Consider the following 15,639-nt stretch of genomic DNA (forward strand, 5'->3'; position numbering starts at 1 on the left):
ACCCCATGGACTGCAGAACACCAGGCTTCCCTGTTCCTAACCCATACTACTGAATAGTATAAAATAAACTTAAATCAATGTTGGAACATCTGGTATATCAAATCACTGATTCACAAGGGTTTAAGCTTGGAATGAGTTTGAGATATCTCACTTTGGAAAAGTGATGCACACTGCATCATGCTGGGTGAGAGTATTTTTGGAAATATTGTAGAGAGTTTCTACCAGTTTGTATGTAAATGTGTGTTTGCTGGGAAGTCAAACATTGGACTAGAGTAGACTAGTCCTATTAATTTTTGTTTTCTATCAATATCATCTTCCAAAACAACAAAACCACCCCTCTTCAGTAAATTGTGCCTTCCCTCACTGTATTCTTGGGATTCTTTTGCCTCTTTGGCCATCAGTTCAGTTCAGTTCAGTCGCTCAGTCATGTCCGACTCTTTGTGACCCCATGAATTGCAGCACGCCAGGCCTCCCTGTCCATCACCAACTCCCGGAGTTCACTCAGATTCACGTCCATCGAGTCAGTGATGCCATCCAGCCATCTCATCCTCTATCGTCCCCTTCTCCTCCTGCCCCCAATCCCTCCCAGCATCAGAGTCTTTTCCAATGAGTCAAATCTTCGCATGAGGTGGCCAAAATATTGGCGGTTCAGCCTCAGCATAAGTCCTTCCAATGAACACCCAGTACTGATCTCCTTTAGAATGGATTGGTTGGATCTCCTTGCAGTCCAAGGGACTCCTAAGAGTCTTCTATGACAGCATAAGTTCAAAAGCAGCAATTCCTTGGTGCTCAGCTTTCTTCACAGTCCAACTCTCACATCCCTACATGACCACTGGAAAAATCATAGCCTTGACTAGACGGACCTTTGTTGGTAAAGTAATGTCTCTGCTTTTCAATATGCTATCTAGGTTGCTCGTAACTTTCCTTCCAAGGAGTAAGCAACTTTTAATTTCATGGCTGCAATCACCATCTGCAGTGATTTTGGAGCCCAAAAATATAAAGTCTAACACTGTTTACCCTGTTTCCCCATCTATTTCCCATGAAGTGATGGGACCAGATGCCATGATTTTTGTTTTCTGAATGCTGAGCTTTAAGCCAACCTTTTCATTCTCCTCTTTCACTTTCATCAAGAGGCTCTTTAGCTTCTCTTCAGAGCATACCTGAGATTATTGATATTTCTCCCAGCAATCTTGATTCCAGCTTGTGCTTCATCCAGCCCAGTGTTTCTCATGATGTACTCTGCATAGAAGTTAAATAAGCAGGGTGACAATAGACAGCCTTGACGTACTCCTTTTCCTATTTGGAACCAGTCTGTTGTTCCATGTCCAGTTCTAACTGTTGCTTCCTCACCTGCATATAGGTTTCTCAAGAGGCAGGTCAGGTGGTCTGGTATTCCCATCTCTTTCAGAATTTCCCACAGTTTATTGTGATCCACATGGTCAAAGCCTTTGACATAGCCAATAAAGCGGAAATAGATGTTTTTCCAGAACTCTTCTGCTTTTTCCATGATTCAGTGGATGTTGGCAATTTGATCTCTGGTTCCTCTGCCTTTTCTAAAACCAGCTTGAACACCTGGAAGTTCACAGTTCATGTATTGTGGAAGCCTGACTTGGAGACTTTTGAGCATTACTTTACTAGCATGTGAGATGACTGCAATTGTGTGGTAGTTTGAGCATTCTTTGGCATTGCCTTTCTTTGGGATTGGAATGAAAACTGACGTTTTCCAGTCTTGTGGCCACTGCTGAGTTTTCCACATTTGCTGGCATATTGAGTGCAGCACTTTCACAGCATCATCTTTCGAGATTTGAAAGAGCTCAACTGGAATTCCATCACCTCCACTAGCTTTGTTGGTAGTGATGCTTTATAATGCCCACTTGACTTCATATTCCAGAATGTCTGGCTCTAGATGAGTGATCACATCATCATTATTATCTGGGTTGTGAAGATTTTTTTGTACAGTTCTTCTGTGTATTCTTGCTACCTCTTCTTAATATCTTCTGCTTTTGTTAGGTCCATACCATTTCTATCCTTTGCATTTCTGTCCTTTTGTCCTTTTGAGCCCATCTTTGCATGAAATGTTCCCTTGGTATCTCTAATTTTCTTGAAGAGATCTCTAGTCTTTCCCATTCTGTTGTTTTCCTCTATTTCTTTGCACTGTTGTTTTCTCCTTGCTACTCTTTCAGATGCTATTCTGCATTCAGATGCTTATATCTTTCCTTTTCTCCTTTGCTTTTTGCTTCTCTCTCTCTCTCTCTCTCTTTTTTTTTTTTTTTTTTTTGCCGGGGGGCAAGAATACTGGAGTGGGTTGCCATTCCCTTCTCCAAGAGATCTTCCTGACCCAGGGATTGAACCCGGGTCTCTCGCATTGTAGGCAGACGCTTTACTGTGTGAGCCATCAGGGAAGTCTCTTTGGCCATAGAAAGTTGTTTTTGAAAGAGTGACTTGAACCAGACTGAGCTATGGAGAATACCCTCTAATCTTCAAGCTTTAGTTGATGACTCCTTTAACCTATCCTTGCAAAATATGCTTTGACTTTAAAATTCTTTAAAGTTTGATTACAATCTAAACTGTAGCTTAATTTTAATCTACTTTGCTATTGACAAATCATTTAGTAGAACAAAAAATATTTCTGTATTGCCAGAAGCATTTGTTTGAAGACTTGTTTCAGCCAGGATTTTTCATTCTTCTATTGCGGCTTTATAGAAAAACATGTGACAAAAAAGTGGATCTTATATTACAACAGATATCTGACATCTTGTCTCTCAATAAGTCATTGATGTAGTATGAATGCTCCCCCCAAATTGTCAACACTGAAATTATTCCGAGGCATGAGATGGATGGGCCCCTGGGGTGAGTATGAGGAGTTCGTTCCCTGTAGACCAACACTCTGAGATGAAGATAGTAGAAGCAAGAGGGGAGCCCTGACCAGATAAGACATGCTGCTGCTGCTGCTACTATGTCGCTTCAGTCGTGTCCAACTCTGTGCGACCCCATAGATGGCCTCCCACAAGTCTCCCCCATCCCTGGGTTTCTCCAGGCAAGAACACTGGAGTGGGTTGCCATTTCCTTCTCCAATGCATGGAAGTGAAAAGTGAAATTGAAGTCGCTCAGGATAAGATATAGAGGCCACATTTTCCTCATTCTTGACTTCAAGGAAAACTTCCCAAAAAGGCTCTTTGGAGGTCAAAAAGGGAGGGGGCACCAACCTGCCTACTGAAGTGCAGCTTACCTAAAGTAAGTGATGCCAACCTACCCTACCCATTCTTCACTAGAACCCATCTTGACCAAGTGAGGTACATACACATATGGAGGACACTTGAAGTGAAGTGAAGTTGCTCAGTCGTGTCCGACTCTTTGTGACCCTGTGGACTGTAGCCTGCCAGGCTCCTCTGTCCATGGGATTCTCCAGGCAAGAATACTGGAGTGGGTTACCATTTCCTTCTCCAGGGGATCTTCCTGACCCAGGGATCGAACCCGGGTCTCGAGGCAGACGCTGCTCTGGAGGCAGACGCTTTAACCTGAGCCACCAGGGAAGCCACCTTAGATAAACCAAATATGGGCTCAGAACCAGGCAAAGTAAGGTGACCAGCTAAAGGAAACCAGGAAGAAATGTCCCATATGAGTGATTTAAACTACCACAGGGGCGTACCCCTCTCTCTGAGCCCACCCATATGTCTATCCACATGTGTCCTTTTCCTCTTGATAAATACTTTACCGTTCCACTACTTCCTGTCTCTACGTAAAAATTCATTTCTACAGAGCTCACAGGCCAGGGCCTCATCACTGGACACTGGTCCCTAGAGGTCTAATGGTTAGGATTCAGCATCCTCATTGCGTTGGCCTAACTTAAGTCTCTGGCGGGGACCTGACTTCCTGTTTTAAGCTGTGGTAGGCCAAAGCAAACAGAGATCAATCCAAAGTATGATGATAGGTTTGATATTTCAAGAAGCATACTACAAGAACAATTTTAAGAGGGTAGAAAGCAAAACAACTCATCTGTTTCTGCACAAAGAATGAGTTAAAAATGTAAATGTACTTTACAAATAAAGAAAGTTTTAGATCATCATAAACAAACAGGTTACTAAAAAGAAGTACTAAATTCAGAATGCTATTATTACTCTTACTTAGTATAAAAGTGAAACAAAAGCACCCATTTAGAAAACATTGAGTTTTTGGTTTGCTTTGAATTTAATAAAGGGGTTGAATATAATTATCAGTGTATTACTAGTTGTTTAAAAAAACATGAAAATTTGGAAATATACTGAAGATGCTGCAAATTTTTCAATAAAGCTTAAAAAAATGAATGTAAAGATAATGGTATTTTAAAATGGCCAACATAGTTTGATGAATAGGAAGAAAAATTTCCAATTAAAGTAAATATATTTAAATATGGCATTAAACAAGTAAAGGGCTTTTTTTAATCCTTGAAATATTAGTAGGCAGAATGAAAATAATTGCCTATATCATCACTGCTTCATATGTATATCTTGGATTTTCTGGGAGTGTAAACAGCTCTAGGATTTTGTTGCCTAAACTATAAGAACATTGGCATTTATGAACTTTATATTATTTCCCATTCATAATTAACTGAATTTAAATTAAAACAAGTTATTTTAAATTTCAAAAATTTGAATATACATTCTAATAGGATTAATTATAACCAACACTTATTGTTTTACTCAATAAATTATTATGCTTTACTCTTTTATGACCAACCTAGACAGAGGAGAGTGAAAAAGTTGGCTTAAAGCTCAACGTTCATAAAATGAAGATCATGGCATCTGGTCCCATCACTTCGTGGGAAATAGATGGAGAAGCAGTGGAAACAGTGTCAGACTTTATTTTGGGGGGCTCCAAAATCACTGCAGATGGTGCTGCAGCCATGAAATTAAAAGATGCTTACTCCTTGGAAGAAAAGTTATGACCAACCAAGATAGCATATTCAAAAGCAGAGACATTACTTTGCCAATGAAAGTCTGTCTAGTCAAGGCTATGGTTTTTCCAGTAGTAATGTATGGATGTGAGAGTTGGACTATTAAGAAAGCTGAGTGCCAGAAGAATCGATGCTTTTGAATTGTGGTGCTGGAGAAGACTCTTGAGAGTCTCTTGGACTGCAAGGAGATCAAACCAGTCCATCCTAAGGGAAATCGGTCCTGGGTGTTCATTGGAAGGACTGATGCCAAAGATGAAACTCCAATACTTTGGCCACCTGATGTGAAGACCTGACTCATTTGAAAAGACCCTGATGCTGGGAAAGACTGAAGGCAGGAGGAGAAGGGGACAGCAGAAGATGAGATGGTTGGATGTCGTCACCGACTCAATGGACATGAGTTTGAGTAAACTCTGGGAGTTGGTGATGGACAGGGATGCTGGGCGTGCTGCAATCCATGGGGTCACAAAGGGTCAGACATGACTGAGTGAATGAACTGAACTGACCTGAACTCTTTAAATTCTTTACACGTTTAAGCTTAATGTCAGTTCTACAAAGTAGGAGCTATCATTATCCTTATTTAGAGATAAGGAAACTGAATTACTTAGGGTAATGAAGTTGTTGAGATCACAGATGAAATGATGATGACAAAGCCAGTCATTCTGCTAAATGCACTCCAGCAGTCTACTAAATAAGAGTGTTTGCAGAAGATAATTATCTGATATAGGTTTGAGGAAAATCACCTCCCATTTCCTGACAATACTTTTATAATAATGTAAGTATGTTGAACTAGATAACTTCTAATTCAGCTCTTAGTCTTCAGCTTCTCAAACTTGTAGCCTAAAAATCTAGCCATTTCCACTTTTCGGCTTATGCGTCCATGTTAAATCTGTTCTTTCAGTCTGAACAGTGATTTTAATAGCGAGACATTTCCAACTGTTATTCCTACTGCTGCCTCCTACACTAAGGACCAGCTTTTACTGAACTCTAATCTTGTTTTATTGAATATGGTATAAATAACCAATGCAAAACAACAATAAAGCAATTTGCTTTGGATTATTAAATACAAATTATTAAAAATTAATGAGTCTAGGGAATAAACCCCATTTCAAATGGGTTGTGTAAAAAAAAAAAAAAAAAACAAACTTTTTCTTCCCACTAATTCCGTACCTTTGTGCTATAATCTACCTCTAGACATCAGTACTTCATCCTGACCTCACCCCAGGGGAGAATTCCCACTCCTGGAAAGTGGAGGAGAGTGTGGGCAGAAGACAAGCAAACTATTAAAGTCAAGTCGCTCAGTTGTGTCAGACTCTTTGCGACCCCATGGACAGTAGCCTACTGTCATCCATGGGATTTTCCTGGCAAGAATACTGGAGTGGGTTGCCGTTTCCTTCTCCAGGAGATCTTCCCGACCTAGGGATTAAACCCGGGTCTCCCACATTGTAGGCAGACACTTTACCGTCTGAGCCACCAGGGAAGTCCAAGCAAAATATTAAGCTCCTTATTATATTAGATTCCTGGCTACTGGCTATGGTGAAGTGATTTTCCGTTGGGAAGCTGCCTTAAATTCAGTTCCTTGTTTAAATGAAGTTCTAAATAGGAACCCTAAAGGTCAGTTCAGATACCGTCATTTTTTAAAAGATACTCTTCAGAAAATTTCATTTAAAAATATTTATTTATTTATTTTTGGCTGTGTGAGATCTTTGTCATCGCACTCAGGCTTTCTCTGGTTGTGATGAGTGGGAGGGGAGAGTGCTCCTGTTCTTGGCCCCGCATAGGCTTCTCTTGGGGATTGTGGTCTCCTGGGCATATGGGCTTCAATAATTGCAATTCTGGGCTCAGCAGTTGCAGTTCCTGGGCTCTAGGGCACTGGCTCAATACTTGTGGCATGTGGACGCAGTTGCTCCTCCATTATATAGGATCCTCCTGGACCGGGAATTGAACCTGCGTCTCCTGCATTGGCAGGCGGATTCTCTACCACTGAGTCACAAGGACGCCCTACTGTTTTTTTTTTTTTTCTTTTCTTTCCTTTTCAAAACAGTAATCATGTTTATTCTTTTTAAAAAATATTTATTTTATTATTATTTTTTATTTTACTTTGCAATACTGTATTGGTTTTGCCATACATCAACCTGAATCCACCATGGGTGTACACGTGTTCCCAATCCTGAACCCGCCTCCCACCTCCCTCCCCACACTGTCTCTCTGGATCATCCCAGTGCACCAGCCCCAAGCATGTGAGACAGCAAAAGAGATACAGATGTCTAGAATCATGTTTATTCTTATACTTCCAATGTTGGATAAACTAATTCATCTCATGTCTTAAATTTCTTCAAATTACAATGCTATTGGGGATATACTGTTTAAGGTGACAAACTTAGAGCTACTTAATAAATGCATCATGGAGGGTTAGGCAGAGTATAGTGACCATAGTCCACAATACTGTACCCTTGAAACTTGATGTTAGCAGGCTTCATATCCAAGGATTTGACCAACTGCAGATTGTAAACATTAATTGAAAATGATTATCTAGAAAGATTCAAAACAAAAAAAAATTGAATTTCCTGCAAGCTGACAACTATTTGCATAGCATTTATATTGTATTTACAGCTATTTTCATGGTGTTTACACTGTATTCAGTATTATAAGAAAATTAAGAGGTAACTTAAAGTATTTGGGAGAATGTGAGTAGGTTATAAGCAAATACTATTTTGTTTGTTGCTGTTCAGTCACTAAGTCATGTCCAACTCTTTGTGACCCCATGGACTTCAGAATTCAGGCTCCTCCGTCCTCCATTGTCAGAATTTGCTCAAATTCTTATTCATTGAGTACTTGAGACTGTCTAAACATCTCATCCTCTGTAGCCCTCTTCTCCTGCCTTTAATCTTTCCCAGCATCAGGGTCTTTTCTAGTGAGTCGGCTCTTCACACATGTGGCCAAAATGTTAGAGCTTCAGCTTCAGCATCAGTCCTTCCAATGAGTATTCAGGGTTTTATTTATTTATTTATTTTTCTTTAGGATTGACTGGTTGATTTACTTGCAGTCCAAGGGACTCTCAAGAGTCGTGTCCAGCACCACAGTGCAAAAGCATCAATTCTTTGGGGCTAAGTCCTCTTGATGAACTCTCACATCCATACATGACTACTAGAAGAACCATAACTTTGGAGGAAGTAAACTGCAAGTGGCAGACATTACTTATTTTTTTTTTCCTCTTCCCAACACAAAATTAAAAGAGGCTTCTTTTAATTCTGTGTTGATGGCACCTGGTTCTGCCTTGAGCTAATCAATATGATTTTCCTTATGGAAATGTTTTTCTTAAGCTATGTTAATGAAATTATGGATTTGCTTTGGAATCTGCCTTTCTTCAAATAGGTTCTGCCTAAGATTAACCTTATTTTCTTTTCTCAAACCTTGGGTTGATAACGGCTCAACAAACCACTATTCATATCCATTGTTTTACGGCCAGGGATGGCATGACAGAGAGGACCATTCTCTCTCAAAAATGTATCTTGTGGGAGAGGGGCCTGGTGAAACTCCCTCAGCCTTGAGGTGTCTCTGTTATCTCATTAGCAGCTTGCTAACAGACATAAAACACCTTGCTAAAAACTAGCAGACTGACATTCTTTCTACCCCTTTCTGATGTCTATGTCAGAAGCTTTGTCTCTCTCTCTTATTCTTTAATAAAATTCTGTTACACAAAAAGCTCTGGTTATCAAGCCTCATCTCTGGCTCCAGGTCAAAATCCTCTTCTCCAGAGGTCACAAATCCTGGCGTAGCACATGGATCATAGCAGCAACCTTTCAGACCTTTGTCAGAAAGTGATCTCTCTGCTTTTTAATAAGCTATCTGGGTTTGTCATAGCTCTCCTTCCAAGGAGCAAGCGTCTTTTAATTTCATGGCTGCAATCACCATCTGCAGTGATTTTGGAGCCAAAGAAAATAAAACCAGTCACTGTTTCTACTCTTTCCCATCTATTTGCCATGAAGTGATGAGACTGGATGCCATGATCTTAGTGTTTTTTTGTTGTTTTTTTTTTTAAATATTGAGTTTTAAGCCTGCTTTTCACACTCCTCTTTCACCCTCATCAAGAGGCTCTTTAATTCCTCTTCACTTTCTGCCAAGGCTTTTGATATTACTCCCAGCAGTCTTAATTCTAGCTTGTGATTCATCCAGACCCATATTTCACAGGATGTACTCTGCATATAAGTTAAATAGACCAAGGGACAATATACAACCTTATTGTACTCCTTTCCAATTTTGAACAAGTCCATTGTCCCATGGCTGGTTCTAATTCTTGTTTCTTGACCTGCATACAGGTTTCTCAGGAGACAGGAAAGGTAGTCTGGTATTCTCATCTCTTTAAGAATGTTCCACAGTTTGTTGTGATCCACACAAAGTCTTGGGCATAGTCAATGAAGCCGATTTTTCCAAAATTCCCTTGCTTTCTCTATGATCCAAGGAGTGTTGATAATTTGATCTCTGGTTCCTCTGCCTTTTCTAAATTTGGCTTTTACTAGCAAATACTATACCATTTTTTAAAAAAAGGGTCTTGAGAGTTCTTAAATTTTGCTATCCAAGGGAGTTTGGCAAGCAATCACCCTCCAATAATGAAGGACAATTCTATTACCAGTTACAAAGTTGCTAAGAGACTAAACTTTAGTTGTTCCCCATTCAAAAATTTAATAATGCTAGATTTTCTTCTAATTGTATATTTGTCTTAAAATGTCATAGCATGAGTTTTCAAATTTAGATACTTAATTTACCAATGGGCAGATCTACTGTTCATAACCAAAGCATTTAACAAAAGAAGTGGTAGAGAAAGATTTTTAGAAAGTAAAGTACCTTGCCTATTTACTTAAAATGCAAATCACAGAGCATTCTTAATGTGTAAGTGGTGGCTGAGTCATCATTCTTATGGAGTAGTTCTGAGTTGAAAAATCTTACGAATGAGCAAAACAAGAGAAGAATGTGTACTTCCAACTATACTTAAATTTAAAACAAAATAGCTTTCATTAAGCAAAAGAAACCATTTAGTTAATGGTTTTCTAACCATTCACTAATTTATATGTTGTGTGTGTTAGTGCTTCAGTCGTGTCCAGCTGTTTGCGACCTTATGGACTATAGCCCGCCAGACTCCTCTGTCCATGGAATCTCCAGGAAAGAATATTGGATTAGGTAGTCATTCCCTTCTGCAGGGGATCGTCCCATTTTAGGGATCAAACCCAGGTCTCCTGCATTGCAGGCACTTTCTTTACCATCTGAGCCACTAGGAAAGCCATAATGTTTGTGTTAACATTAATCAAAATAAATACAAATTAGTAGCATGTACAATAAATCTCAATTTTGGTCTACTTAAACTTTTCTTTAGCTGTTTTAATAGACTTTGCTGCTAAAATCAAAGCACAATTTGCTTATTTTTCATGTAGTAGCTTTTTCTGTCCTGAGTAATTAAGAAAATGTTGAAACTGCAAAAGAAAGTTGTCAAAGGATACTCCTTGTTTAGTATCTTCAGTCTAGAAAATAGCATGATGGACCAAAATTTATTCAATTTTTATTATCAGTTTTGTTTTATTTCTCTCTACTTTCATTTTCTGATGTGGTTGAAGGAAAGCGAGTTCATGAGAACAAGATTATTTTTAAAGAAATAATGAAAGATGACATCAGATGTTAAGGTGGGGGAGTAACATGAGAGCTGTAGAAAGCAGGAGGGCTTGGAAAAATTTGGACCACAGATTAGTAAATATTAGAACTGGAAGAAACTGTAAAAAAAAAAAAAAAAGAAAGAAAGAAAGAAAGAAAAAGAATCATTGAATTCTCTCCTTTTACAAAAGAGACAGAATTCCACTCCCCAGTCTCTCAAAATAAACTTGCAACTAGCCCAATATCACATTTTGTGATATTTTCTTCAGCATCTTTTACTAATTTCTTATCTTTCCTCTTTTTTTTTTTAATTAAACAATTGGACTAAAACAGTTCTCTCTTCATTCACCTCTTAGAATGTATGAGGAGGGCAAGACCAAAGAAACATCTCTACACAGATGGGTTGTGTTCAAAATCAAATAGGTCCAATGGAAAGTACTCTTTAGGAAGTAAATTGCTTCAGCATTTCAATAAAGCTTCTTTCCATATGGTTTAATAATTTAGAAACCTTGCCAATGTTGGATTGAGTCAGTCGAGTATTTTTGGTACAGAGACAGGTGCAAAGAATGGAAACTCTCTTATTTGCCCAAGATAGGCAGAAATGAGTTTAAATAAAGCTTGGAAAAAATGGCACAGTAAATATTTATAGAATAAGAGAAAGAGAGGGAGAAAGAGAAAGAGACTGAGTCAGAATTGAGACAGAGACTTAAATACGGATAGTGATAGGGACTAGAAATACTTAAATCTAATCTGACGTTAAACTCCGGGGTGAAAAAATACATTTGGTAAGCAGCCAGATTCACCACCTTGAGCTGTAAACATTTACAATGCACCAGAGATTAAGAAGTTTCTATAAATATTATGTTAGTCTTTCTCTCTCATTGTCTTTTATGAGAAATGGACCCACCACTGTGGGAAGACATCTGGAGTCCTCCCAGCATACGCTATTGTAACCCTTTTGGCATTCAACAGCTGTCAAAGTAGGAGGCACGTTGCAGACACCGTGGTTGGAAACTTGGGAGTAGGCTTGGCCTTGCTGGTGAAGGAATCAGAAGCTCATTGTAGGCTGGTTGCCGTGCAGATAGTTTTGTGAGAATTCTGGACCTCTTTAGTGCAACTCTGTAACAATCTTCTGGTTGCATGAAAAAAAAAAAAAAAGGTTTTCAATGAGTATGTATAATAGACCATTTTAGGAGACTAGAATATTCAGAACTTCACACCTTCCCTCATGCTGCTCTTGTCCTATGGAGACACTTCGTTAGGTTTGTTGGTCTTCCAAGCAGATGTGGGGTGGTCATGAATTTCTGAGCTAATATTCAGAGGTCATATTTAAGATGACAATAACCTGATTAAAATGTAGATGAGTGGTTGATTTTATACACAAAGTTGTCTTTTTAGGAAAAATGCATGTTTTGAAGGACAACAATGAAACAAACAAATAAAGACCTTGCAATTTTGATACTTCATGGTGCATTTGAAAATAAATCTTCTTCAACAAGAAATTCTAAAGTAACTAGAAAAATAAAGAAACAGTTGATAAACCGATAGAAATGGAGCTGAGAATTACATAGAAGCTAGTTTATCATATTTTCCTTGCTTTTCTTTTCTATTCCCGGGCTAAAGTTGTTTCTGTGGTGTATGATTTTGGGCTGTTTGCAATATGTTTCACATCTTGATGAATAGTGGATGGGGTTTAGAGCACCCCGCGGTACCTGCTTCTCCCTCGGGTCACACAGCCTCAGTCCTTTCAGGAAAGAGAAGTCTCTTATTACCATCATATATCCCCCAAATGGCCAGCACTGGACCAAATGGTACAACCTGCTTTCCCCTCAGGATTTACCGACACTCTCTGTAAAGTGCTGTCAGCCTTATTAATTTGCTCTGATTTGGGTAAATGCTATAGATATTCAGGCCCTGAACTTTGTAAAATATTTTGTTTAGTCTCATAAATATTTCTTGGCTCATAAAAGCAAGCCGGTAATTTAAAGCAAGCATTGCAGCTTTTTATTGTGGGACTTACACATGTGCACTACAAAAATAAAATTTCAAAATCTATAATCTTCTAATTTTTATCCCCTTCTCTACCAAAAAAAATTCCTAAAGTTGCAAACATACAGTATAAACACTAACCGCATACATTATATGTATACTCAATACTCTATATTATGTTAATGAAAGAAAGTGAAGGCTTTTATTTGGATATGTATAAGGTTAAAAGAAGTCTCATTCATTTCCTTAACATATGCAGTCTAAGTAAAGAAGGAATACTCAAGAACTTGATGGACTGGTATAATTAATCATGCACAATTGAAGCAATTTTCTTATAATTTGAAAAGGTCCACAAAAGTCTTTGGAGAAGAAAAAATAAAATTAAAATGTATCGATTATAATTCAGCCTTTTCCTAACAATTGAGTAGGTGATTACTTAAAGGTCAATGAGAATTATACATACATTACTAAAACAAATAATAAGTAACCATAGCCACCAAAACATTTCCAGTGAACACATGTGAAAATACTTACTGGAAAGAAAGGAAAACCAAGTGGAAATATATCACTTCATGCAATGTACCAAAATTTGTCCGGAGAAAAGTCCTTACTAACAATCAGATATCAAAAAATGCACAATCCTAACTTGTATATGATGATGGCAGAATTGTGTTGACCTGCCAGCTGTTTCCACATCTGTGATACACCTGTTTAAACAGAACTATAGGAGAGGATACAAAGAATAAGACTTTGGTAAAATGTAAATTTCTTTCATAGTTGTATGCTCTGTCATATCCACTTTGTTTAAAACCCCTAATTTAACGTTCCTGTGATGAAGAATTTATTTTGAAAACATGACATTGCTCCATTTTTTCTGCTTTTAAAATAAATCAAAATTAGATTACCTTTTACAAACTGAATAATAAAATTATTTTAAGATATATATATATAAATATAAATATGTAGTAGTGAATTGAGTAAAGTAAAGGGTGCTAGAACTCTGAATGCTAATTTTGTTCCTGGTTTGCTAGTCATATACAGTCTTGATGTAGTTGTATATATTATAACATTATAGGATGAAGATATCATATTAAGGCATAGAGCAAATCAGGCTTACACTGGAAGTGTCTGTGAAACAGACACTTGTTATCCAATTCTGAAAAACTCTCTCTTTTCTCTGAAAATTGCTGTAAATCCTTTTTCTAGTAAAAGGGAGAGACAGAGAAGAAAGAAAAGAAATGGATGTCCATACATTTAATAGTGCTTATTAGTAGTCATGAACTCGTTTACTCCACAAAAATATCACACTCAATGTGTAAACCACAAATAAATATATTATAACCCTTAAGAGTATGGATCTGAGTTTTATTTCAACCAACATTTATGCAGGTATTATTGAATACTTATGAATCAACAGGTATGTGTTAAGGCTCTACAGACTAGGAACAAAAAATTTAATGAAATGAGATTCTACTTGAATATTTACTTTGACTCCTTCTTGAAACAGGCTCTATATTTGTGTCACATGCATCTTTCAATCAGTTATTATTGTCTTCTCTAGATATCACATGAAGATTATGATCAAAATTAACACTTGAGTCAATTAGGTAGCCTATTGTCTTGTTTAGAATGCACTATTGTTACCAAACACAAGTTCATGTGTTTGATATTTAGTGAGGCCAAAGAAACCTACAGTCAGAGTTTGGAGCAGAGAAAGTTCTATTATACGGTCGTGCAAAAAAAAAAAAAAAAAAAGGGTGGGTTCAATGCTCCAAAACCTAAAGCCCTGAACTCCCAGAAGAGTTCCAGCAAAGCATTTTTAAAGGCATGGTGAATGCAGGACATGATTAGTTGTGGGAAACGTCTTGGTTCAAGAACGCTTACCTACAACACAACAAATGCTATTCTCTGTTTGGCAACTTATCTCTATGTGAATGGACTCTTAAAGGTCAAAGTCTTGAGAAATGAGCTATCCTATGTACTTTAGGCTATAGACCACATAACTCCAGAAAGAATGAAGAGACGGAGCCAATGCGAAAACAACACCCTGTTGTGGATGTGACTGGTGATGGAAGTAAAGTCTGATGCTATAAAGAGCAATATTTCAGAAGGACATGGAATGTAACAGGCAAATGTGGCCTTGGAATACAAAACAAAGCAGGGCAAATGCCAAAAGAGTTTTGTCCAGAAAATGGACTGGTCGTAGCAAACACCCTCTTCCAACAACACAAGAGAAGACTCTACACATGGACATCACCAGATGGTCAACACCTAAATCAGACTGATTATATTCTTTGCAGCCAAAGATGGAGAAGCTCTATACAGTCAGCAAAAACAAGACTGGGAGCTGACTGTGGCTCAGATCATGAACACTTTATTGCCAAATTCAGACTTAAATTGAAGAAAGTAGGGAAAACCAACAGACCATTCAGATATAAGCTAAATCAAATCCCTTACAATTATACAATGGAAGTGAGAAATAGATTCAAGGGATTAGATCTCATAGACAGAGTGCCTGAAGAACTGTGGATGGAGGTTCATGCTATTGTACAAGAGACAGGGATCAAGACCATCCCCAAGAAAAAGAAACATAAAAAGGCAAAATGGTTGTCTGAGGAGGCCTTACAAATAGATGAGAAAAGAAGGGAAGTGAAAGGTGAAGGAGAAAAGGAAAGATACACCCATTTGAATGCAGAGTTCCAAAGAATAACAAGGAGAGATAAGAAAGCCTTCCTCAGTGATCAATGCAAAGAAAAAGAGGAAAATAATAGAATGGGGAAGACTAGAGACGTCTTCAAGAATATTAGAGATACCAAGGGAACATTTCATGCAAAGATGGTCTCAATAAAGGACAGAAATGGTTTGGGCCTAACAGAAGCAGAAGATATTAAAAAGAGATGGCAAGAATATACAGAAGAACTCTACAGAAAAGATCTTCATTTCCTATAATGTTATAATCTAGACAGTACATTAAAAAGGAGAGACATTACTTTACCAACAAATGCCCATCTATTCAAAGTTATAGTTTTACCAGTAGTCATGAATGGATGTGAGAGTTGGACCATAAAGAAAGCTGA

The sequence above is a fragment of the Budorcas taxicolor genome, chromosome 14 (assembly GCF_023091745.1).
Source record: "Budorcas taxicolor isolate Tak-1 chromosome 14, Takin1.1, whole genome shotgun sequence".
NCBI lineage: Eukaryota > Metazoa > Chordata > Mammalia > Artiodactyla > Bovidae > Budorcas > Budorcas taxicolor.